Source organism: Neomonachus schauinslandi, chromosome 9 (genome assembly GCF_002201575.2).
Source record: "Neomonachus schauinslandi chromosome 9, ASM220157v2, whole genome shotgun sequence".
NCBI lineage: Eukaryota > Metazoa > Chordata > Mammalia > Carnivora > Phocidae > Neomonachus > Neomonachus schauinslandi.
In genome coordinates, this window is record NC_058411.1 from 46,500,343 (window position 1) to 46,519,665 (window position 19,323).

General features: G+C 41.6%; 1 long non-coding RNA gene and 1 pseudogene across 1 annotated transcript in view; both read right to left on the bottom strand.

Annotated features, from left to right (window-relative positions):
• Positions 1–329: 329 nt before the first annotated feature.
• LOC110590596 overlaps positions 330–19,323 on the bottom strand; it is a 131,478-nt gene continuing 112,484 nt past the window's right edge. Inside the window, exon 3 of the long non-coding RNA XR_002480961.1 lies at positions 330–385. This is a non-coding gene — a long non-coding RNA (uncharacterized LOC110590596). The remainder of the gene's footprint in view (positions 386–19,323) is intronic.
• On the bottom strand, positions 10,428–11,011 carry LOC110590595 (annotated as a pseudogene).

Here is a 19,323-nt window from a genome sequence, read left to right on the forward strand (position 1 = left end):
GTTGATAAGTAACATAACCAGGATTCAAGTCCATGTCTTTCTGACTCCAAAGCCAATGTCTTCAATCACTACACTGTACATCTAAATAGAACTCATGATAGTATCTTGCAAAAACTGCCATCCTCATTTTTTAAAAATGGAGAAGCCACAGGGGACAGAGAATATGACTCACTCAAGAATAGCCAAACAAGTTGGTTCCCTGTAGATTTCTGTCCTTGAACCATGTGGGCCTCCTCTTCAGTGCTTTATAAATTGTTCACCAGGCTACAAGACTCTCTTGAACAGGACTCTCTTCTTTTATAGGGTACTTACCTGAATTCTAGCTATAGGTTCCGGACAGCCAGAACAATTCAGACTCTTCATTTTCTGGAAATCACTGGAGTGGCTGAAAATAAAAGGGCCATTTGTGTTTAGCTTACCAGGTCATTAGAACTAATTAAGTAGCACTTTAGTTTACATTTAATGCAAAGATTCTGGCATCAGTTCCACTGAGGAAAAGACATGAGGTTATGGATCAATCACATTAGCACATGGTGGATATATGCATTTCTTTTAAGTAACTAAAAACTAGTCATTTTATTCAAGGTATATCATTATATATCAAATCCCTTTAAAAATCTCTCCTTGGTGTGTTTCAGGCTTATCTTCTTAATCTGGCATCTTCATCAGAGTCTGACATCAGGCAAGAGTAGCAGAGAAGAGAAATCCTGAGAATGGAATGAATGATTTACAGAGGAAGATGCTTTAAAACCTTTCCTTAGGAAGATGTGGCAGCTGCTGTATTAATTCTGCAAAAAACCCAGTCCTGATTTTGATGGTGGTAAGACAAAGTTGCCCAGGCAAGCCTGGGACAGAGGACAACCTTTCCCATCTTCCCCCTAGAGTTCCCCGATCATGCATTCCAATAATGCCTCTCAATAATTTTATTCTCCCTCAGTAAGAGAAATCTCAAACGCTTTAATCTGTTTGGTAAATGAATACAAAATAGAATCATTATTTCCAGGTCTTGGTTTCATAACCAATAATGACTCCCATTTATTGAGAACCTACTATAGGGAAGGCACTGTACTTAGCATTTCACATGTATTATTTCTAATCCTGATAATGAGGCAAGTTAGGTGTTCTTATTGCTACTTACAGGGGAAAAAATCCAAACACCTGAGGACAAGGGAGATTAGGAAATTCTGACTCAAAACTCACGTGCTTTCCATCACGCTACCTTACTCTTCACTGAATCTTGGAGTATCACCAAGGATTAGATTACTTTTTGGCCACTTAAACAAACACTATCAATTGCCTACTGGATGCCTAAATAAACCTAGGATGGTAAGACATGGACCTTGTTCTTCAGGAGCTCATAATTCAGAGAAAAGGACTGAATTAAGTTATAAAAAGAGTGACTCAGACAGCATGTGCTAAGGGAACTTAGAGAAGGTCACAGTTGTGAGCTGATGAGAATGGGGTAGCCTCCTCAAGTGAAGCCAGGCCCAGGTGAGCCTGACAGAAGGCACAATTTGGATAGCAGAGAAGAGACAGAAGAGCATTCTACGAAGACTGGAACTAGGAACAGGCATGATGCATTGAAGAACAGTGAGGACACCCACCTGTGAGGGGTCAGTGTGATGGGGTTTCTGCTAAGGAGCAAAAAGATTTGAATGTGACAGTGACTTATCCTATGGCAACTTGTGGCACTAAGGAAATTCCATTCCAGTCAGAGCCCAGGGAATAGTTATCCAGGTACTGCTTCCTGTCTTGGGTAAAAATGTCTATTTTTGGGGTGCCTGGGTGGCTCAGTTGATTAAGCATCTGCCTTTGGCTCAGGTCATGATGCTGGAGTCCCAGGATCGAGTCCCGCATTGGGCTCCCTGCTCAGTGGGGAGTCTGCTTCTCCCTTTGCCCTTCACCCCACTCTCTCTCTCTCTCTCAAATAAATAAATAAAAACCTTGGGGCACCTGGGTGGCTCAGTCATTAAGTGATTGCCTTCGGCTCAGGTCATGATCCCAGAGTCCTGGGATTGAGCCCCGCATGAGGCTCCCTGCTCTGCGGGAAGCCTGCTTCTCCCTCTCCCACTCCCCCTACTTGTGTTCCCTCTCCCGCTGTCTCTCTGTCAAATAAATAAATAAAAATTAAAAAATAAATAAAATAAAATCTTTAAAAAAATACGTCTATTTTTTGCCCGCATTTAAGAAAAGAAAAAGAGACAGAAAGAGAAAAAGAGTAAGGGGAATCCTAGAAGGGTCATGGGACAAATACAGGGTTAGAAACCAGAATCTCTGGGTTTTGTTTTCATTTTCAGTCAGTTATTTTCTGAAAATGCTACAGCAGAAATTATTGAAGCTCTTCTGAATAAGTTTTTGCTAAAAGTGAAAAATATATAATCATCTCCCCCACCACACACACAAATTCATCTCATTCTAAATATGCAGACTGTTGGAAGTAAGACTCCCAAGTGTTCAAATTACTGACTTAGGTAGTGAAAGTGCCCCCAAACTACCCTGCTTCATCCCCTTCCAGCATATACTATGCTGGAGACAGGCTGCGTGGCAAATGATGTTTTAAAATTAGAACATTGTTGGGATTTTTTAGGTTAACAGGAGAGATGGCGTTAACCCTCTTCATAGTTTTCAAGCATAGTTGCTAGGTACAGTGTAATTTTTTACTGTCATAATTTTCCTGCTACCTGGACAACTTGAAAATTTTCCAATGTGTTTAATTACACAGTTTTAATTGTGCAAGACTGGGGTGAGAGATTATTTTAGTGAGTTTTATGAAGGCAAGTTAGCCTTCCAGACAAATGTTCCCAAGCTCCCTCAGCACTAATTTGGATTTTAAAAATTCATTTTACTAACTTGCCGAGCTTAAAAGATTTGGTGCTGATGTTTAGCTCTCTCAGCGCTGCAGTTTAGAAGGGCAAGTGAAGAACATCCCTCTGGGCTTCTGAAGCTGGACTGAAGCAGATCTAGACAATGCCCATGTCCCTGGCTAAGCAGAGCCTAGCAGAGGCCGTTTTATGAAAGAGCTAAGGGTTAGACATAGATATTCCACAATGGGATGACACACCCGTATACACTCATCCTACAAATTCATCTTGCTTTTACAAAGGCAGCAATATTAAAAGCCAGGAATTACAGGGACCAAGGGGGAAGATTCAGAAATTGGAGATTCCAATTTACCCTTTTATAGATCATTCAGGGTCTCCCAGGCCCTTGAAATTTTCTTTCATCCCAACTGGTGAATAGTATTGTCCATATGGTGTTCCCAATAAGGGCTATAGTTTCTAAGTTGGGAAAACACTAGAATAAGGTTCATAGGAAATTCTTTGACTCTATTTCTAGAACCACTGAACCACAGTCCTTACAAGTGCTCTACAATGCCATCTTGCTTTCATACATTTGTTCATTTATTCAACATTTATTGGAGGTCTACTACAGTTACAGTAAATGCAGTCCCTACACCAGGACTGCTCTTAGACCAGTCAATAAAACTTGATGAGACAGTGTAGAGAAATGTGATATGATCATGGACTAGGTGTTAATGGGAGGAGGACAGCAATGGTGAAGTCTTCCAGGAAACGGTGATAGCTGGGGAAACTCTGAAGGACAATGAAGAGTACAGTCCAGGTGGAGAAGAGGTAAAGCAGCTTTCTAATAGGAGAAAAGCATGTCGAGAGGCATGAGAAAATGTTCATGACCTTCACGAAAATATGAAAGGTTTATAAGAGCTGGAAGAGGGCTGCGTAATTGGCAGAATTTAGCTTTCAAAGTCATCAGCTGGGCTCTGGTTTTCACAATATAATGAATTTGAGTGTTTGGACCTGTGGAACTCAGGAGCCCATTTTTATTTTTATTTTTTTATTTTTATTTATTTATTTATTTAGAGAGAGGGAGAGAGCATGAACGGGGGAAGGGGTAGAGGGAAAGAATCTCAAGTAGACTCTGCACTGAGCACGGAGGCAACACGGGGCTCAATCTCGGGACCCTGAGATCATGACCTGAAGCTAAAACCAAGAGTCAGACGTTCAACCAGGTGAGCCACGCAGGGGCCCCTCAGGAGCCCATTTTAAAAGCCATTTCCTTGATTGGTAGTCAGGAAACATGACGGCAGACTGGTTCAAAATGCATACTCTGAGGTGGAGATTCTACAGTGTATCCAGTTGGTGATAAAACAAGAGCATCTCATTTCATTTCTTGAGGTATGATCAGGAATTCCATCAAGATCATTTTTGTGTTACTCTGTTTTAACAATCAGCTATCCCTTTCTCCCATTCCATAAAGCAAAGGTATTTTAACGTGTGTAGAGGTCAGCTGATTTTAAAATCTGATCTCCTATTTTTTTGAGGAGCAAAATTTGATCTCCTATTTCTTGAGGTATTCATTCATTTTCACTGTATATCCAAGAGAACTGACGATCTTATGATAAATGACAAAGCCAGAAAATGAGTCAGTGCCAACAAAGAATTAGATTGAAGGACTCCCAAAGCTTGGTCTGGATGAATCTTTAGGGTACTGTGAATAGGAGCAAATACCCTAGAACCTGAGCTGAGTTTGTAGTGTTGGGGATTGGGCAGCAGCAGAGCTGGGTCAGGGACTGACTCAGAGTGAAGCTCGAGGGCAGGAAATAACCCTTCCAGTGAGTACTATAACAGGACCCGAAGCTCACAAACATGCAATGAACCATTTTCGCCGACATTTCTTCCTATAACCAAGGGCTCGAAATCAGGACCACTGCTACCCCTTTCATTTGTCTGTGACCCTCAGCTCCGGCTGGGAGACTGATTTTCTTCTCTGGAGCTGCCTTTGGTGATCATTTTGTCCTAATTCCATTGATATAAATTTGACGAGGGTAAGAAATAGCCTGATTTACACGCTACTGGGATGATGCTGATTCCTACTTCTCTCGCCAGACGGCCCCACCTGAGCAGGTGCCCTTATCACAAAGTGTGGAACTTGAGGCTTATACAATTTGTGTAGGGGTTATAGAGGATGAGGAGAGGGATGCTCTTAAAAAATAATAATAATAATAAATGATGTATGTAAAATTAGGGACAAAAACAAACCATTATTAAGGAAAGAAATCACAACAGATAAATGAAGGCTTGGAGATTTGGAACTTTTCCTGAAATACCTTCAGGGGAATTATAGTGATGCTTTACACAGAAATGCTTCCTGATCACACTCTAGTGTTCACTCCACACCTACAACACTCTACATATCCTGGTCGCTCCCAGCATGCTCAGGGACCCGAGGAAGTGAGGGACCTGAAGCTTATGGTTCATTGGCTTCATGGCTCGCCCAGATATAGTACCCCTGATGAAGGCTGAAGGAGGATGACTTGGCTACTCATCCTGGTTTACCAGAAAGTCCCAGGTTATGCCTGTTATTCTTGTTTAAATGTAATAATTCCCTTTTTAGTCTGAAAAAACCAAAAAACGAAAAACAAAAAACCAGTCCTGGTTTGCACCATAAGTTATATGCTCGCCCTATTTTTGTTGGTCACCTCTGTAACCGTGCAAGCCTGGCCCAGGTAGGAAGCTCTCCATTCAAACTTTTGCATCTTCGTTGCCTTTCTGCCCCAGCTGGACCCGGGGGAATCTCTGTTTCCCAATCTTAAAGTGGGGGTAATCACATTGACCTACTTAGAGTGGGTTGCAAGGAAAGCTCCTGTTGTGTGGGGTTTTTCTTTTATCTTCTTAAAAGTCATTGTTTTAATACAAATTAAAACTTAAACAAAATTAGTCATTGGTGTGTAAGGTTTCTTTGGCCTTGGGGACCCAAGAATCTGTAAGTAATACCATCTAGCCCAGTAGAGTTAGTCCTCTCTGTTCTGCTTTCCTGAAGACCCACCCATCTTCTCAAAACAACCTGCAGGGTGGAGCGGCAGGAAGGCCTGGGTCAAAAGATCACCCGGGTGCCTGTCCTTTGGGTGATCCACTAGGACTGAATGTGCTGGTGGACTAAGGAGGTGTTCCCCATGCAATAGCTTCGTCTTGGTGGGTCCCCTGTGTCAGTTCATCACTATTAGAGAAAGGCACGCAGGAAGGGCAGGCAGAAGACCCTACCCCCACATGGAGCTGCTTTGCATGGCCGGCCCAGCGGGGACAACGAGGCAGCTTCACTGTGGGCAGGCTACTGGATCCAACACACCACTTCAGAGCCTTTGAGTTGTACGTCAAGCGCAAATAACCAGGCTTGTTTTCCCTGCCAAAGTCACATGCAATGTCAAGGTAACATCAAAAAGTTGATTTAAAAGGCCGCTTCCTCTGAGTGCTGATTTAGGCACATAAACAGTGGCTTGGGTAAATGCCACTCTGTGTTTAAAGTAATTACACTTCAGCCCTGGAATGTGGTGATGAGAAAGGTCCACTGCAGCAAACAAAGTCGATTCTATCAGCAAACTCTGGAAAGTCAGCTGGCCCGGATGCTGCTTCTCCCCGAATCGACTACTTCCTACTTGGGGGCTGTCTCTGGAAAAGTCAGAACTTGAGGACCAGTGTGGGTGCACTGCCCAGCTCTCTAACGCTGGGGCCAGCTCACAACCAACAATATGGCTGCAACATGGCCTGGGAGCCATGGCCCATAGGAGCTGCTGTCACTCACGTTCAGTGGGAGCCCTTGGAAATACTGAGGCTCTTGGTCTCTGCATCACCCTGTCTTGCCAGATCCTGCTGGGGCTGGACAGCCACTGCTCAGCAAGCCAGAGGAAGGCTGGTAGGGTTGGGGCAAGGCTTCCTGGGGGCCGGGGGTGACATCTTGAGGAGCAAAGAGATGATGGCTCTCCTTGATGGCTTATTCAAATGTCTGACTGGTATAGCCCTAACTTCATCCTAAATAGAAGGACACAGGGGTTCTTTTATCCATTTCTACTTTGGAATCGTATCTTTCTCAGAGAAAAAGACCTAGTAATCACCTTTCTGCCCTACGTCTTGGCAACCAATTCCCAACCGTGTGCCAAATCAGTGGAACTTTCCTTGCGTCTGGGAAGAATCATTTCCCTTTATCCTTACGGAACTTCCTTCATAAGTTACTGCTGGCAGCTATATTCGTGCTAATTAGCTGCCCTTGATGGATTTATTTCATCCAGTTGTAAATTTCAGAGGAGACGTTCCCAGGCCAACTTAAAAGTAGAAATCACAGAACAAGCTGAGTGGAAATCAGGTTTGGATGACCTCCACAGCGCAAGTCACGCCAATTCCCATGGGGCTTGAACACAGTGTTCCCAGGGAGGCGAGTCAAAGTCCAGTGACAGACGGGAAGAAATCTTACGGAGACCTTTGAGTTGAGTCACTTCATCTTACAACAAAGGACCTGGGGCTCGGAAAGGTCAGTGAACTTGCCCTGTCACACAGCTATTTACTAGTCACCTCAGAAAGTGAAAAGGCTATGGGTGACACTAGTGCTAGAGGGGAAACTCCTGTTTGTCTTCTGAGACAACTTGAACACAGTGGTCATCAGCAAAGGCCTGGTCTGGTTTTTTTTCACCTTCTAACTTTTTTCCGTGGAGTCATGTTGTATCCCCGAAGAAAACACATGGAATCCAGCTGATGAGATGTTTTAGATATTCCAAAAAGTATACAAAGTAGCTGATGTAATTTTGGTAGGTACAGTGGACCAGCTGTTGGAAAGGACAAAGCTTCCCAAACATCTGGACTGATCTGCGTCCTAGGCTCCAGTCATAAACTGTCCATTAGCTATAAACCTTTATGCTCCAAGTCTGGAATATTCTCTGATTCCCCATCTGTCTCTGGCCCTTTAAGAATAGTTAGGGAAGGTGATGATGGTAGGAAGATTTGTTTTATGGGGTACTTGAGAAGAAATCTTTCTGGTCGTATTTATGACAACTCTTCCAAATGGCATTTTTTTCTTTGTGTATTGGCCTCAGATGTATTAGAAGTAAAAGTCAGGATTTTCTCTTTTTTTTTTCTTTTTCTTTTCTTTTCTTCTTCCTTTCCCTCCTTCATTCCCTCCTTCCCTCTCTCCCTTCTTTCCTTCCATCCTTTATCCTTCCAACTCCACCTCGTTTGTCCTTCTTGTCCTTTTCATTCTTTTTTTCTCCTCCTTCTCCTTCTTATTCACACCTCAAAGCCCAACTGTGCCATTTAATAAACAGTCACCCACATAAATGCTTGTGGAAGGGAGACTGTTTTCAGTTGGTCACCTGTTGGGCCCTGGCCTCCTGTACATTTATTAAAAATGAGTGTTCCGGGGCGCCTGGGTGGCTCAGACAGTCGGGCATCTGCCTTCGGCTTGGGTCGTGATGTCTGGGTCCTGGAATCGAGTCCCGCGTCGGGCTCCCGGCTCAGCGGGGAGTCTGCTTCTCCCTCTCCCTCTGCCTCTCCCCCTGCTCAAGCTCTCTCTATCTCTCTGTCTCAAATGAAAAAAGAAAAAGTCTTAAAAAAAAAAGTGTTCCTTCATATAGCTCAGCTTTTGTATACATACTAGAAATATTCATGTTTTAATATAAAATACAAGAAGACTCTTCATTTTACCGTCAAGACCAAGAAGTTTCAGTACAGAACTTCTTTTTTTTACGATTTTATTCATTTATTGAGACAAAGAGTGCAAGCAGGGGGAGCAGCAGAGGGAGAGGGAGAAGCAGACTCCCCGCTGAGCAGGGAGCCCAATATAGGGCTTGATCCCAGGACCCTGAGATCATGACCTGAGCTGAAGGCAGACACTGAACTGACTGAGTCACCCAGGCGCCCCTCAGTACAGAACTTCTGTCATTAGAAACTTCTGTTTTGTGTGCAGAGCTGTACTCTCTCTGGTTAAATTTAAATGATGTCAAAATAATAGTCAAGCAGGTACTAACCCACCAGATGACTTATTATATTTTTTGCCTCAGAATCAATCATTTGAAACTCTTGAAACATAGGGAGTCCAAGGATCCTCTGGACTTTCTTAATATTATGACTTTATATGTATCTGCATCAGATGAAACCTTGTCAGTTCTTCATAAAATATACATTTATAATTATATCATAATATTTACTGATTGCGATGGATTAAACAATTTGCATTTCAATTAAATGATTCTGAAAACAAATCACATATAATCATCTTCCCCACCAAACCTGTTCCTCCTACAGGCTTCCTCATTTCTGTCGGTGGCTGCACCATCTACCTTCATATTCAATCCATTCCCAGTTCCTGTCAATTTCCCGCCCCCATTGTATTTCGACTCTGCCTATTTTGCTTCCCGTTTCCATCTACTCCAGTAGGCCCAAGCCACCATCGGTTCTTTGCTGGACTACTCATCCCATAGCCTCCCACCTGGTCTCTCTTCCTCCACACTTGCCTCTTCCAGTCCGTTCTGCTCAGAGCAACCGGAACAACCCTTGAAACGAGTGAATATGGCAAACTGTTCCAAATTCCTTAACACAGGTCTACATCTCTTGCCCCTTTTCTCTTGGCTCCCTGAACTCTAGCTGCCTTTGGCCTTCTTTTGGTATGTGAAACACATACCACATTTCCTACTTCTCCCCATTAACCCCACACCCCTGCCCCAGACACTCACTAGTGTCTTTTCATCTTCAGATAGGTCTTAACTAAATGTCAGTCCTCCGAAAAGTTTGGTACCCATGCTCATGTAGTTCCCATTGTTATTCTTAAACATAATAACTGGCTTTTCTCTCTCAATACCCTCACCACAATTGATTGTGGATTTGTGTATTTATATTGTATCATAATGATATATTTTTATTGTACTATATATAATGTCTAACTTCTCCTGAAGACTATAAACTCTATGAGGGCAGATACCATGTATGTCCTAGGTCAGAGAGACATTTAATGCATTAATATGTATTCAATAAATACTTGTGAACAAATGGATCATCATGGTAATGCACTCGTACATTGCATGGGTTTTTTTTTCAGTTTAAAGTGCATGAGTATAATATACCCTTAAATTCATGAATTTAACCTATTGACCTATTGACCAGATGATTGTCTCCTCTTTCACAGATAAAGCAGGTTTAAAGAAAAAAAAAAAATTTAGGAAAAGTGGTTTAAGGTCCTCGAGTTCAGAGTTGCCTAATACAGAAAAACAATAACAATGATTAACATTTACCCCTCTCTTATGATATCCCAAGCATGTTTCAATTGTATTAATTAATTTAATCCCTATAACAACCCTGTGAGGTAAGTAACATTATTATCCTTTTTTTTTTTTTCCTAGGCAAAGAACTTTATTAACCTTGTTTCAAACTTTATTCCCAGGCTTCTTCAGCTTAACTAGCTGCAAAGAATGAATTGTGTATAAGCCAAAACTGAAAAGAGCTGCAGTGTCCAAGGGGCTTGGGCTTAAAAATATTAGAGATCTACATTTTATCAGATCCACGAACAAAATTTTAAAAAGCAGTCATAATATAAAATAGCAGCTCCCAGTAACTTCTTCAAGTTTTATGTTCTTCAGAAGTTGACTCAATTCAGTTTGCTTCATTCTTGGAAGCTTCATCAAAATTCTCTACAAGATCTGGAACTTCATCATCATCATCCTCTCCGGTAGCAAGTGGTGCTTTTCCATCCACAGATTGTTTGGGCAGAGCTTCAGCCAGTCTTAAACTAGTCAGACTGTCTGCACCAAGTTGGTTTAAGATACTGGGTAGCATTTCTGTCAGCTGCTTTGTCTCAGCATGGCCTGTAATGGTGAAAGTGTTCGCTGCCAGTGATGCCTGAACTTTGGGGTTGTTAAAGTGGATCACTGTTCCTTGGTTTGTGAACATATTCACTTCTTCAATACCAGAGATATTATTTACCCCTAACTTCTTTAAGGAGAACTGAAGTTTTTTATCATCTGCTGTACCGTTCTATGAACCACCTTCTTCTTTCGGCGAGCAGTTCCTTTCCCACCAATGCGCACTTGTGCTTGCAGTTTGGCGAGTTTCTCCTGGTTCATGATAGTTTCTTTCATCTTGTTGGAGCGGAAATGGGACCGCGCGGGGGAATAGGGTTGGCGCTCAGGGGGTCTCGGGCGGACCAGCTGAGATTAGGAGCACACACGTGGGGACGCAAGATGGCAGCTAGAGGGCTATTATCCTTTTTTTTAAGGAAATGGAAGTTAGGTAACTTGTCTAAGGTCTCAAACATATACACACATAATATTAAATGTTTGTTGGTGTTTTTTTGTTTTTGTTTTCGTTTTTTTTTACATAATAGGTATAGATTCATGTTGGTCATCTTACTGAAATACAGTTCTGACATATTGAGCTTTACCCAGCCATGTTTCCCATACTGAGGAATACTGCAGGTAGAATGATTTCTGTACCTCTTGGTCATCATTCTCTTTCTTCTCTCTCTATCCCCTGCCACCGCCCTCCCTACCCTCCCTCTTCCCTTCCCTTCTGTTCCCTGCTTCCCTGGGCTATTCAGTGGGGAGACCTCTGACAGAGCCACTTTTCCACCAGGCTATCATATACAAGGTCAGTGTTCCCACATTCCAAAGGTAGGTAAAAATGTGTGTGGAAAGCAGGGAATTTTGCCAGAACAATGACTCACTGTGTACATGCAAAATGGTTCAATAAGAGGCCACTGCCTTAGCAAGAAAAATGCTGCCCGTCCCTGTTAAAAATAAGGGGGCAGGCCCACAGCACTCCTGGAATTTAGGAGAAGCCTTCTATGACAGATGGGAAAGACATACACCTCATAAACCATGTCCTGCCTTTTTATTTCATGGACATGAAAGGGGATTTTCAAAAAGGGATGGGCATGAAATGTGTTCTTGCCATGTAATGCCATGTATATATTTATAGGAAGCATGTTCAGCCACCTCTAGGTTATTCAGCAATTAGCGATAGAATCGGTGAAGCATCTTTCTGGTCCTCTTGCTTCTGCCAGTGCCTTGTTTACTTGTTTGTTTTTTTGTCCAGATTCCTGTTGGTAAGAACTTCCACTAGTAGAAATGGAAGATTAAGGTAGAACAGGGCTGGGCCGCTCCGTGTCTTGCTTTCTTCCAAGCCCAGCCTAGACTGCACGGAGATGACCTGACCCCTCTCTTGTACCTCGAGCCTGTGGAAACCCCACCTCAGGACCAGTCCCACCGCCAGACTCCCTTGTTGGCATAACACTGCAGCTGGGAGAAAAAAAGAAATCAGCCTTTGCAGTTTGGGGCTTTCATAAATCTATGATCTGAAGACTCCCCTGGTCTTTAAGATTGCCTCCCAGTGACTTCGCTTGTCCTCAGCTCCCTTTTTCATTCCCCTCAGCAGCCGTTCCCAACCTATGCACTACTTTCCTCAACCCCCTTATTCTAGTCTGAGCCAGTAGTTTTCAACCTTAGCAACCCATTAAAGTCACCCCAGGACCTTGGAAAACTCCCAGTGCCTCGGCTGCCTCCCAGGTCAATGATATTAGATTCTCTGGCAGTGGATCCAAGCATCGGGAGTCTTAAAAGCTCCAGTGATTCCAGTGTATGGCCAAGGATTAGGCCCATTGCTTTCAAGCAGATAACATCATCTCCTACTTCATCAGAGGTGGTAAAACACAAATCTGTCACAAGCTTTTCTGCACACACCTTGTTGTCCCTCCTCCCAGTCTCTGAGGTTGAGGCAAACTACGTCCTTCTTCTTTTCTGGTAATATTCTCCTTGAAAACCAAGCTTTCTCAGCTGGACCAGCTCTTACTAACCTTTCATAGTTGGGCTCAATTGCTTTCCTCTCTCCATGAAAGGTTGCCAGATGCAATGGCTGAATCAAGACCTTTCTATAAGCATTTAGTATGTTCAGTGGACATTCTCTATTTGTTTTTCTCTCTTCTCTCAAATTGAAGCTCCTTGAGGGCAGGAACCATATGATTTTCATCTTTGTTAACATCAGCACCTGGCTTTTTGTAGGCATTCACCTCTGCTTGTCGAACTGAACTACAGAATCATTTTCCACCTAACTTCTTGGGCAGAATGATGTGGTCTAACTGGCTCGAAGTACATTTCATGTAACCCAGCCCCCTTACTTTTATTCCCATGAATAACTGACCTAGGGCAATTATCTGGACATTCTTTTGATTTTATGTTAAGCCAATAATGTATTTACCTATTTAGGATGAACTTCTAAGTAAATCTAATATAGGATTCCTCTGATCAGCATTCCACACTTTTCAAGGCCATTGAGTCAACAGTAATGATCATTGGTAGTCAGCAGAAATAAGAATGAACAGTGTGGCTTGTACTATACATACAGTTTTAGAAATTAAAATTCATAACCCAACACGGTCTGCTTTATTTTAGAATCTAGCACCATCTCTTTGCAGGGGCAGAGCTAACCTATCTCCGCAAAGCAGCCAGAATAGGCTGGGCGACTTACTGAAGTTGTCCTCGGTTCCCTTTTGTTTTCCGCTTAAACTCTGCCTCAGAAGTACAGTACTCCTCAGTCATACTCTGAATGCAGAGCTCCCTCAACAGAGGAGCCAAATCCCTACCCGGCCTGATTAATTAGCTGAGTAAATCTAAGAAACTCCTCAGCCTTACGGCCCTTCTTTCTGCCAAGTTTTGTAAAATTCATAGACTGCATGTATTCATAAGCACAAGAAAACACCTGTGAGCAATTAACCAAATACCCTTGATTTAGAGGCCTTGGAAATATGCTGATGGTCCCTAGACTGTTGGCACAGGTCTATAATTATGTGAGACCACAACCAAATCATCCCGGCAGGCCACTTACAGGAAGGGTCATTCTTTCAAATATAACATGATGCTGCATCTAAAAATAATTCTGCCTGAGATTTAGAAAGAAGTAGGCTTTATGAGGGTGTTGTTTTAAAGAGAGGATGCATAGGGTTTGGGAAGGAAGAAGTGCCTCAAGCTATTTCTTTGAAATCTGTATGTAACCGTGACAAGGGGAAAAGAAACCATCAAAACCAATTTTAAAAATGCACAGAATTACAAATCATGTTTAAAATTATCCACCTAGAAAATGTTCATATAACTCTACTTGTCTGGCCTAGAAACAATAACCACAGGGTTAACACACTAAATCTGCAACCAAAAGTGTTCCATGAAAATGTAAATGCATCTTTGGAGAGCAGACAGTCCAGTGTAGAATTACAAACCAAAAAGGTTTGGTTAATCCTTTCTTTTATTTGCAAGAATGACTTCTTATCACTCTGAAGTGTATTATTACTTTATATTCTGTGTAACGAGAATATTTAAAATTAAACCTCACAGCATTGAAGAAAGCCATGGATTTCCAGAATCAGTCTCAAGAAACACAAAATCTCTAAAATCAAGAGTTCTTAACCAAGCATACATACACTTCAGGAGCTATGGGAAATCCCTGGAATTCTAGGAAAATTCTGTGTGTGTGTTTATTTTTCAGAGTGGAGCAGTAGAACAGATCTCTAGCTACACAGTCCAATGCAGGAGCCATACGGGGTTATTAAGCACTCGATACAGTGTCGTCTCACCTGAAGTATGTTGCAAGGGTAAAATTCCCACTGGATTTTGAAGAGAAAGAATGTGAAATATCTCAACAATTATTAGAGTGACTAATGTGGAAGTTATAATATCTTGTGTGCACTGGGTGAAGTAAAATACATTATTAAAGTTAGTCTCACCTGTTTCTTTTTACTTTTTAAAACATGGTTACTAGAAAAACGAAAACCATAGATGTAGCGGATGTTACATTTCTATTGGATGGTACTGAGTCTATAGCTTTCGTGAGTTTATCAAAGGGCCCTCTTCCTTAGGGCAAAGAGGGACTTGCTGAGCTCTAAATCCTCATGCTTGTCATTCATCCTGCAGACTCTGTCTCAGTGGGCCTGGGATAGAGCCCGCCAGCAGGGGCTCTGATGCAGGCAAGGCTTTCCTTGGCCCACATTTAGAGACATGCTGCCTTGGAAACTTCTAACACCGCTGGTGTTTTCAGAGACAAACACTGACCCATCGCTTCACTACTAGTACACAGTCTGGAGTCTCTCTGCCTCTAGTCTTGGCGGGACACCTACCCACACATCGGTGCTGTCTTCCTGGATGCTCCACCTAAACACCGAATGTATTAGCACATCTCACACCAGCCCTGCTCTCCTGCACTTTTTATCTGGGTCATGGCACCTCTGAATTCCTCCTCTCGTTCCCTGCCCATGCCAGCACAAACAGTCATTAGGGCCTATCAGTGTTTCTAATACACCCTTTTGCGTTTCTTTGTCACCACTGCCTGGATTATTGTCATAACCTCCACCTCGCCGCCCTTCCTCCAGATCTTCTTCCTCACCACTGTTGTTAGAATTCATTTTATTTATTTTTTTAAAGATTTTATTTATTTATTTGTCAAAGAGAGAGAGCGAGCGAGCGAGCACAAGCAGGGGGAGCAGCAGGTAGAGGGAGAGGGAGGCTCCGCACCGAGCAAGGAGCCCGATGCGGGACTTAATCCCAGGACCCTGGGATCATGACCTGAGCTGAAGGCAGACATTTAACCAACTGAGCCACCCAGGTGTCCTGTTAGAGTTCATTTTAGAGTGACAGATCTGATTATATTACTCCCTGGTGCAAAGATCATATCATAAAGTCCTCATTGTAGCCAAAAAGGCCCTCCATAAACTGTCTGAATCCCAGATTCATCTACGATTTATCCCCTACCCCATGTTCGCTCCAGCCACACCAAACATAATCTTCTTTCATGCTCCTAAGCCTTGGCCCATGTTTGTCCTCTGCCTGAATGCCTTTTCCTCCTCTTCCCTTTCAAGACCCACATTATCAGCATCTCTACTATATCTACTCGGGGCTCTCAAGCACTTCATCTATATCTATATCTATATCTATCTCCATTATGGCACATCTCATGTTGTATTGAATTATTTCACTGTGAGCTTCTCTGAGTCACTCATTTTGTCCTTGCTGCCTAATACAGTGTCAAGAACTGTAGGAACGTATTTGACATCTAGACAAATGCCAAGTAATCTTGTATCTAAGGATTTTCCAAAAGTACAGTTCTCTAACCTCACAAGGTCGAGTTTGAAGGATCCTTAGAGATCTTCTGGCCTGCCCTCGCATTCCTTGATGAGCACATCAAGATCTTCAGAGGTTACATGAGTCATTATTTACTGAGTGCCTGCTACCTCATTTCATCTTGATGATGACCTCTGAAGTAGGCATTTCTATTAATACCCATTTTACAAAAGAGAAAAATACGACCTCTGTGAATTTAAACAATGTGCCAAAGGTCACATAGTTAGTTACCTGGCAAGATGAAACAAGAATTCAGGTCTCTTTATACTTGACCTAGGCATCCTTCCCTTGTCTCACTGACTATTTAAAATTTGGGGTGCTGCCTGAGTTCTTCAACAGACACAAAGATTATATTTTTATTTATTGAAGTATAGTTGACATTCAATATTATATTACTTTCAGGTGTTCAACACAGTGATTTGACAATTCTATACATTACTCAATGCTCACCATGGTAAGTGTAGGCACCATATGTCAGGACATAAAGTTATCACAATATTATTGACTATATTCCCTATGCTGTGCTTTTCATTCCTGTAACTTATTTATTTTGTAACTGGAAGTCTGTACCTCTTAAACCTCTCCGCTAATTTTCCTACCCCCTCATTCCCCTCCCCTCTCAAAACCACCGTTTTGTTTTCTGTAGTTACAGGTCTGATTCTGCTTTTTGTGTATTTGTTCATTTGTTTTGTTTTTTATATTCTACATATAGGTGAAATCATATGGTATTTGTCTTTTTCTGTCTGACTTATTTCACCTAGCATAATACCCTCCAGGTCCATTCATATTGTTGCAAATGGCAAGATTTCATTCTTTTCAATGACTGAGTAATACTCCATTGTGTGTGTGTATAACATACATATATATATGTACATATATATACATATATTTGTGTGTGTGTGTGTGTGTATATACTCACACACATTGTCTTTATCTATATCTTGGTTATTGTAAATAATGCTGAAATAAGCGTAAGGATGCATACATCTTTTTGGATTTGTTTTGTTTTCTTTGGCTAAATACCCAGAAGTAGAATTACTGGGTCATATAGTATTTCTAATTTTTTGAGGAACCTCCATACTGTTTTCCATAGTGGCTGCACCAATTTTCATTCCCATAAAGAATGCATGAGGGTTCTTTTTCTTCACATCTTTACCAACACTTCTTATTTCTTATGTTTTTGATACTAGCCATTCTGACTGGTGTGAAGTGACATCTCATTGTGGTTTTGATATGCATTTCCCTGATGATTAGTGATGTTGAGCATCTTTTTTTTTTTTTAAAGATTTTATTTATTTATTTGACAGAGACAGAGATAGCGAGAGCAGGAACACAAGCAGAGGGAGTGGGAGAGGGAGAAGCAGGCTTCCTACCAAACAGGGAGCCTGATGTGGGACTCAATCCCAGGACCCTGGGATCATGACCTGAGCCGAAGGCAGACACTTAATGACTAAGCCACCTAGGCGCCCTGTTGAGCATCTTTTTATGTGTCTGTTGGCCAACAAAGATATTTTGTACAGAGAGATAGAAAGTTTTAGTGAAAAGAACCACATTATGACACTGAAGCTAGTTTTAGACTCAGCTCTGTCTCTTTTAGAGTTTTCTTATCTGTTAATGAAATCTATACCATCTGTACTTACTATTAATATAAATATTGTAGAAACAACCTAAGCTTTCATTGATGGATGAGTGAATAAAGAAAATCTGATATATACAATGGAATATCATTCAGCCATAAAAAGGAAGGAAATCCTGCCATTTGCAACAATATGGATGGACCCTGAGGGCATTATACTATATGAAATAAGTCAGACAGAAAAAGACAAATACTATATGATCTCATTTATATGTGGAATTTAAAAAGCTGAACAAATAGAAATAGAGAGAAAAATGGTGATTGACAGTTGGGGAGATGTTGGTCAAATTATAAACAAATTCATAGTTATAAAATGAATAAGTTCTGGGGATTTAATGTACAGTATGGGGACTACTGTTAATAATACTGTGCTAGCAATGTCCACAATAGCCAAACTGTGGAAAGAGCCAAGATGTCCATCGACAGATGAATGGATAAAGAAGATGCGGTATATATATACAATGGAATATTATGCAGCCATCAAAAGGAATGAGATCTTGCCATTTGCAACAACGTGGATAGAACTGGAGGGTATTATGCAGAGCGAAATAAGTCAAACAGAGAAAGACATGTATCATATGACCTCACTGATATGAGGAATTCTTAATCTCAGGAAACAAACTGAGGGTTGCTGGAGGGGGGGGTGGGGTGAGAGGGATGGGGTGACTGGGTGATAGACACTGGGGAGGATATGTGCTCTGGTAAGCGCTGTGAATTGTGCAAGACTGTTGAATCTCAGATCTGTACCTCTGAAACAAATAATGCAATATATGTTAAGAAAAAAAAAAAAGAAGATAGCGGGAGGGGAAGAATGAAGGGGGGGAAATCGGAGGGGTAGGCGAACCATGAGAGACGATGGACTCTGAAAAACAAACTGAGGGTTCTAGAGGGGAGGGGCGTGGGAGGACGGGTTAGCCTGGTGATGGGTATTAAAGAGGGCACGTTCTGCATGGAGCACTGGGTGTTATGCACAAACAATGAATCATGGAACACTACACCAAAAACTAATGATGTAATGTATGGGGATTAACATAATAAAAAAATTAAAAAAAAATAATACTGTGCTAGATACTTGAAAGTTTTTAAGAGAGTAGATCTTAAATGGTCTCATTACAATAAATAAATAAAAATAAATAAATAGGTCATTATAAGAGATGATGGAGGTGTTAACTACCTTTATTGTGGTAGTCATTTTGCAATATATAGATGTGTACCAAATCATCATGCTCTCTACCTTCAGCTTATACAATGTTACATGTCAATTACATTTTAATAAATTTGGAATTAATATAAAATAAAGGCAGATAAAAACATAAAATTAGATATATGGATATGTTTAATGCACACTAGTATTTCAACTTCCTGATGTTTAGGCATCTCTTTTTTTTAAAATTTTATTTATTTATTTGAGACAGAGAGAATGCGAGAGACAGAGAGCACATGAGAGGGAGGAGGGTCAGAGGGAGAAGCAGGCTCCCCGCCGAGCAGGGAGCCCGATGTGGGACTCGATCCCAGGACTCCAGGATCATGACCTGAGCCGAAGGCAGTCGCTTATCCAACTGAGCCACCCAGGCGCCCTAGGCATCTCTTTTGAAACTATTTTGTTCACTAGGAAAGTAACTGGTGTTCCTTATGGAATATTCAAAAACTATAAGAAATAAATAGAAGAAAAATATCACCATCAAGATCACAATTAACATTTGTTATAATTCCTCCCAGTTTTTCTATGCATTTTTGCTTGACATATTTTCGA